Here is an 8,121-nt window from a genome sequence, read left to right as displayed (position 1 = left end):
AACTGCCCCCACCCCCACCCCTGCCAGCCTGGTTGCCCCACACAGCCTGCTGTTCAGTCATTTGGTCATCCCTCACTAACCCCCCTGCTAGCCTGGTTGCCCCATGTACCTGCTTATTCGGTCTTTTGGGAGTCCCTCACTAACCCCCCTGCCAGCCTGGTTGTAGGCAGCCATCTTGTGAGGGTGTGAGGGTTAATTTGCATATTACCTCTTTATTACATAGGAGGGGATGGCCAGTAAGGATATATTAGAATTTCTATTATCTGTTTTGAAAAAGTTAGTGACACCTTGTTCTTGAAATTTTTATTAATAATACAACATTTATAGATGTCAATTCTTGTTATAAATATAGGATAAATATGTATATCTTACCCACAATGAAAGTCAGGTGAGAAGCCATTGGAAAACAGCTTTAAACTCTTTTCTCTGTGACAAGGGAACGAGGTGCTAGGTTGATATATTTAGTCTTAGGGCCTATGTTATGGCTTTAACAGATTACTAAATCTCAAAAATTTGGTATTGCAAGCCATTCTTCCTTGCTTGCTTGCTTAATTTCTTTCTTTTTTAAAAAAATAATTTAGTCAGGAAGCCATTAGGAAGGCCTAAATAAGAAATCCCAGTGAGGCCAATGAGCAAATATATTGAAGGTAATGGGAGCCAGGCTCGTGCTGGCAGAGAGGAAAGTTACAAATATAAAAAGGGAGAAAGCTAGAGTGAACCCTGTGCTATGAACTGGGATTTGAGGTATTGGTCTGAACTATGGAAAAATTATATAAATAAAAATTTCAATATAGGAACAAATAGAAATGTGATAGTATATGTGTATATGTGAATATGTACATACATCTATGTACATACACAAATGAAACATATGTATTTCCTAACTCTGCTCACTGAAAGGGCCAGGATGTGGTGACATCCCAGTGAATATAAGCACATTTGTTGTCCAGATCTTAGTCTCTAAATACCAGTCTTTGCTAAAAGGAACCGTAGATCTTTGAAAAAAATTTTGGTTCTAGGGCTGGGGGAGAGAAGGTACAAATGAGTTTTGGAAATCTTGTGCAAAAAAATATAGATGCTTTTAAAGAATCATGGGAAGATGACAAAAAACCAACAACACAGCAACCAGATTGAAGGAATTCCCACTAAAAACCTGGGAGTATCTAAATAGCAAAACAATAATGATGTTATAGTCTATCCACTAAACAAACCAGACACCCATGGGGCTGTACTGATACAAATAAATGCATGAATAAGTGTGTGTGTGTGGGGGGGGGGGGGGGCAGAAAGTATTTTCTTAAAATAGGATGGTGTCTGATAAATGGAAAGAATTTAGAGATTTGAAAGATGGTAATTTGGTAATCATCATCATAATTCAGGTAAGAGATGTCAGTGGATGCTAAAACTAGTCAGTGAAAGTTGGATGAGGATCAGGATATTTGTATAACCACAAAGTATCTGTCTACCAACCCTTATTATCGAGGGCAATACAGTAACTCTACTGGAGAAACTGGGAAGATTCGACCTTAGTCAAGTGATCAAGTTACTGTCACCAGTGACGTGACAAACTGACATCATGTGTCACTTGATGGGATGTAATTAGAAGCACACAGCATTAGTTCACAAAAATATAATCTTTGAATTTTCTCATGAGAAAACCTGACTAGTACCAATGAGGGGCATTCTGCAAAATAATTAACCAGCAACCTTTAATAATGTAAGCACCGTGAAGGTCAAGGAAGAGCTGGTCTTGCTCCAGATACAGTGAGACTGAAGAGAGAGGACAGCTAAGTACAAAGTGTGACCCTGGAACAGATGTTTGGCTAGAACGACCATTATTAAGTGGTGGGCTCAGCTTGAATGGAATGTCTGGGTGAAGAGAACATGGACTTTTTTTTTTTTGAGCCGTTTCTACAACTTTCCTGCAAGTTTGAAGTTCTTTTAAAATAAAAAGTTATTAGTACAGAAATGCCTACCTTTTAGTTTTTTTCCTCTAGGCTACAAATTAAAAGAAATAGTTTCTGAAGTGTATTTTATTTTTTTATTTTATGTGTATAAGAATCTTATGGCGTTTAACCATTCAATCAGACTGAATAGTTTTGGATATTTGTGAAATTGTTGTATAGAGAATAGTATAGTTTCATGAAATCAGGGCTTTTCTGGGTGTGTGGTGTAATTTGTATACCTATACAAAGGCACTCAATTTTGACTGAGAGAAAAATCAGAACATTAGAGTGTCTTAGGGTCGACACTGAAAATCATAACAATGGTGAGGCATTTTATATTAAAGGGATTATGAGTGGGTGCTCTGGACTCAGACTACCTGGGCGCAAATCCTGCCTCTGTCAGTTACTAGCTATCTGACATTGAGCAAGTTAACTAACCTTTCTGTTTCTCATCTTGTTGGTAAAAGAGGACCTATGTTATGGAGTTATTGTAAGGAGCGTGTTACTATTATCAGTAACGTGTTTAAAGGATATTTGGTGCAGAGCTATTAACGTATTTATTATTGTGTGCTACTGTTGCTACTGCTACCACAATACCTATAATTTATATAAATATAGAGAAGTTAGTTAAAAGAAATGCCATTTGTTAGTTGAACATTTGTTCTCTCTTCACATAGGTGAATACTAACGTCTTGTACGCATCCCTTACGATGCTTCTTTGATCCCCAAAGCCAACCCCTGCCCTTAGGATTTCTTTACTGTTTTCCAAGGGGGAGGCAACACATTTTAAATGTTTACAAAGCAAAGTGGAAATAATAATGGGATCAAAGAAAAATACAAAGAAAACAGCATTGGAAAATCAGAGAACCAAGATAAAAAATATTTACTTTGGCAGAAATGCCTAGGAAATATAATGACTGCAGGTCTTATTTCAAGTTCACGTATTGAATCTCAACATGTTTACACATTTGCAAATGTAAGTAAATTTATTCACCAAATGGAGCCAGCTCACACAGAATATCCCTGAATGGAGGGGACTGTAGTGCTTGGCACTATTGTCCGTAATATACTCAGCATCCTGCCACCTGCCCCAGGCTCTTAAGGACTTCCTGTCCCCAAAGGGTTTCCAGTCGAGTTCATGATATATCATACATCATGCTTAAGAGAATTAAGTATTATGCAGTTTTATTTATTTGTGCTCTGCTTCTTTCCTAAAAGAGTTTGAAAAAAAAATTGTCTAGTAACCTAATAAGTGCCAAATTATCCAGGATAGACCAGCATTAGCAAAGTATACATTGAAAGAAGAGACCAATTGGCAGAGTGAGAGGAGAGAGACTCTGACTAGTGCCTACAGGAATGGGTAATGAATGCCTAAACAGATAGATGAAAACATGCTGCAGTGGAAGAAGGGAGGGCTTCACAGAATATATGCATTTTTCTCATTGCTAGGGAATTTTAGAACTATACACACATTAGTGATCAACTAGTTGAGCAAACTCAGGCATAGCCCATTAGTTGTAGTTCTGCTTAAAATTTAAACCCACCTTTCCTCCCCTTAATTCAGCCTCTTTATAATTCATCCTGACTTGTAATATTTAAAATTTTGAATCACACTTATGTATTTTGAGAAAGACTAGCAACCTCAGGGGAATAAATCAAGTAGAATTCCTCATACCATCTAGACTTTAAGAGTCTTTGGAGTATTGTACCTGGATGTATGTCAAGGCAGTACATGTAGTGATTAAGAACTTAGAACCTACAACCAGAATCCCCAGGTTCAAATCCTGGCTCTGATATGTATGAGCTGCTACATTTTTTTCATCTGTATAACAGTGTTGGAAGAAGAAGCAAATGAGGTTACATGTGCAAAAGTACCTGCTGCATAGGAAGCTTTCAAAAACTGTTAACGTAACTAGTATAAATGTCTAATATGTAGAAATTAAACATGTTAGTACTTTCTGAAGACTTGGGACATTTATATGACTCAGCAGTAACCATACAACACCTCCCCCACCCACTTCCCATAATGTTCTAATAAATCATTGGCTTTTGTCCACAGGTACTATCATCTGGTGGCATTATTCCATGTTTATATTCCATGGAGATCTAGATCTTGATTTGGAAGTTTATGACAAAATGATCAGCATGTGACTTGACATCAATATTACCAGTGAAGGTAAGTTAATTTTATTTATTTCAAAGCATAGAAAATAAGTATTAATATGTTTTGATCTAGACTCTCAGTGGTTCTCAACCTTCCTAATGCCGCGACCCTTTAATACAGTTCTTCATATTGTGGTGACCCCCAACCATAAAATTATTTTCGTTGCTACTTCATAACTATAATTTTGCTACTGTTATGGATTGTAATGTAAATATCTGATATGCAGGATGTATTTTCATTATTCGCGACCCACAGGTTGAGAACTGCTGAGAGCATATCAAATTAGATTCTGGTTTTTTAAAGTTGAAAGAATTATGAAAACCAATTTAAAAAATAAGATACGTGAATAAAGAGGAAACACTTGTTTTCCCTTAAGGCTATGAGAAACTTCATAAAAGGCATCTTCATATCAATTTGTGAAGTCTCCAGTACCTAGTTGTTGGAACAATGTAAATGTGAGGAGACCACAAATACTAAACCAGGAAGCTGCTTCCTGCATGACCTACACAGCTGATAAGCTGACCAGGAGAACCTTGGAGATGCAGACGAGGCTGTACACAGTAGCAGGAAGTGAGAGGAGAGCCTCTCACACTCTATTCCAGTGGTTCTCAAGCTTCCTAATGCCGGGACCCTTTAATACAGTTCCTCATGTTTTGGTGACCCCCAATTTCTTTGTTACAAATTAAACACAATTAAAGCATAGTGATTAATCACCAAAACAATATGTAATTATATATGTGTTTTCCGATGGTTTTAGGGTCGTTTGACCCCCAAAGGGTCGTGACCCACAGGTTGAGAACCACTGCTCTAGTCCAAGGACTCCGGAGGCTTGACAGAGAGAACATTTTTCCTGAGACCCCTGCTCATTTGGTGCCTAAGTTGATTGCTCTATTCTCTCAAATATGGAAGCTTTTTTTAAAAGTAAATCTGGGGAACTTTCAATACATCTCTTTTCTCCTCTCTATAGAGGTTGTTCTTAACCTCCTCTGTTCACCTCAGACTTCCTTTCCTGCGAACTTGTTGCTTACTTATCTTATGGTCAGAAGAGAAGCATTAGATATCAATTCTCTTAGCTTCTGAACCTACAGCCACACAAGTAGGCAGTGCCCGCCTCTGTGCCTTTGCCCTAAATGGAAGATGGGCCACCCCTCAGTCCCACTCCGTTCCGTTCCCTGCTTCCCATGCTCTGGAACCTACATCAACTTCTCCCTCCTCTTTATCACCTATCATTTTTGCCACATTTTCCTTTCTTTCCATCTGCTCATTCTTATTTCTTCTTTTTAGTTGAGATATAATGCGTATGTCTCAAAATTCTCCATTTTAAAGTGACAATTCAGTAATAGTATACTCACAGAATTGGCTTTTGTCCACAGGTACTATCACCATGATGTAATTCCAGAATATTTTCATCACCACAAAATATTTTCACCATCACTTTACCCATTTATAGTCACTCTCCATTCCCCTTTTCTCCTCAGCCTCTGGAAACCACTAATCTACTTTCTGTCTCTACAAATTTGCTTTTTCTGGACATCTACAATAATAAAAGTGTAATATGCTAATTAAACCAGACAGCCAAACGACCTTCCAGACGACCTTCTGGATGAAGCTGGGGCTGTGAAGGCTGAGTCCCTTGCATGAATTTTGTGCATCAGACCTCTAGTTTCATATAAATGGAATCATACAATGTGTGGATTTTTGTGACTGGCTTCTTTTAGTGTAATGTTTTTAAGGTTCATCCATGTTCTTCTGTTCTTTTAGTATCAATGGTTCTTTCTTTTTTTATGACTGAATAATACTCCATTTTGGAATGTAGCACATTCTGTTTATTCATTCATCAAGTGATGTACATTCAAGAGTTAATGGTTGTTTCCACTTTTTGGCTATTTTGAATAATACCACTTTGAACATAACTGTGGATGTATGTTTTCAGTTTTCTTGGGTGTATATCTTGGAGTGAAATAACCGGGTCACAGGGTAATTCTATGCTTAACATTTTGAAGGAGCTGTCAAATTGATTTCCAAAGTGGCCGAACCATTTTACATTCCCACTAGCAATGTATGTGGGTTCCAATTTTCCACATCCTCCCCAACACTTGTTATTGTCAGTCTTTTTTTATTATAACAATCTTAGCCGATGCAAAGTGGATACTTACTTCTTAGTCTCTTTTAGGCATCACTTCCTTTGGGGAACTCTCCTGTACACTCCTAACTTCTCCTCTCTTCTGGGGGTATTAAAAATCCCTCCGATGTATTTCCATAGAACCGTGTGCTCATCCTCATATCCTCATGACACTGAATTATACTTGTCTGTTAACTTTATCTCCTCTGTTACATGTGAACGTGTTAGGGAGAGTACTAAAATACTATTCCCTGTGGTATATCTCAGCATTAATATGTGTCTGATGCAGTTCTTTAATTTTTCCTTGGGAGGATAATGGAAATATTCATTGGTACTCCTCTATTTGTTAGTTGATATTTAGTGGTCTAGGAGAGAAGACAGGATTTTTTAGCCTGTAGGTTTGGTTATCTAGAAAGGTATTTTTTTCTTTACTGTTGTGTTAAATACAGTCTTCTTTAATTTACCAAGAAGTTGGAAGCAAAGAACTGAGGATACCAGACGATATCACAGTAAGGAGAAACACCTAGGTGGCTTTAAAATATAAATCTACTAGCCATTTTTACTCTGACCATTTTGAAAAGCATAACTGATTGAGAATTGACTGTGCTTTAAAGAAACTACTACCACTTACATACACTAGACTAAAACAATTGCAAATGTAGATAGATGTGCAGGAGATTATCATGAAATTTGTAGACCTTCAAAACTAATGCTCAATTCTGATGCTGTTTAGTTACAAGTATCAGAAATCTGGGATTCATTAGCAACAGGGTTGAGCAGATAGGGATCAGTGCTGGGGTTAAAAGCGGGAAGTAGAATTAACATAATTAAAGACTTTTTTTAAAGTTTGAATTAAAAAGTACAATTTGAAGGTTGACTCCTATTAAATTATAAAAGCCCTGTGCATAAGTATGAATTGAATTAGTTCTTTTGAGAATTTGTCTCCAAAAATATATTTCTTTAAAATGAATATCTTAAGTAATTTTATCTCCAGTTGTTATTTATGATCCCATAAAGATTCTTTTTATTTTAGTGTTTTGGGTTATTCTTAGTTGAAATGAGGTTATCCTTGGACTAGATAGCCATTCCTTTATTTGATAGTGTTTTCAGTATATTATTGGAAACTTTATCCAGCTTCTTTGCTATAGTTTTTGTATGCTTCTGGAATGAAGAGGAAATGGAGGAAGGAAAGAGAGAGAGAGAAACAAATGTAAGCTGGCCCCAGATCAGTGAGATAGTATCAAATGAGGCCAAAATGAATTTGGCAGATGCTCTTCTCATGTTTCCCACTTGAGCACACACATATTGTAACTTGGAATACCACTTGCATTTCTTTCATACTTAAAAGAGTTCTCTACAGCTTCAGTAATAAACTTTAACTTCAAATAGGAGCCAGGAATGAAGATTGACTCTTTTTTTTTTAATGTCTAAATGTACTTAAACTGTATATTTTGATATTAAGGGGTGAATGGTCAATAATACAGTGGATGCATTTTAATCATAGAAATGAAAGCGTGGAGGGGCAAACATAGTGAAAGGAATAATATTTTTAGTGTCATGTACATCTGAGTTTGAATCCACATTTTATCACTGAACTAGAGGCCCAGTGCCTGAAATTCGTGCATGGGTAGGGTCCTTAAGTGGCTGCCGGATGCCGGCTGGGGCCTCCCTTCCCCAGCTGCCAGCCGGGGCCTCCCTTCATTCCACACCACCCCTTGTGGTCAGTGCACATTATAGCGAGCGATTGAGCTCCCAGTTGGTTGAAATCTCGAGGGGACACTTTGCATATTAGGCTTTTATATATATATACTAGAGGCCCAGTGTACAAAAATTTGTGCACTCGGGGGGGAGGAGGGGTCCCTCAGTCTGGCCTGTGTCCTCTCACAGTC

The 8,121-nt window shown here is 37.5% G+C and overlaps 1 long non-coding RNA gene across 1 annotated transcript in view; it reads left to right on the top strand.

Moving 5' to 3' along the window:
* Window positions 1–8,121, top strand: part of LOC102766884 — a 30,888-nt gene that overhangs the window by 16,617 nt on the left and 6,150 nt on the right. The window contains exon 2 of the long non-coding RNA XR_435326.2: window positions 4,006–4,122. This is a non-coding gene — a long non-coding RNA (uncharacterized LOC102766884). The remainder of the gene's footprint in view (window positions 1–4,005; window positions 4,123–8,121) is intronic.

The sequence above is a fragment of the Myotis davidii genome, unplaced genomic scaffold (genome assembly GCF_000327345.1).
Source record: "Myotis davidii unplaced genomic scaffold, ASM32734v1 scaffold53, whole genome shotgun sequence".
NCBI lineage: Eukaryota > Metazoa > Chordata > Mammalia > Chiroptera > Vespertilionidae > Myotis > Myotis davidii.
Note: the sequence above shows the minus strand (reverse complement) of the source record. Positions and strands in the feature narration are given on the sequence as shown.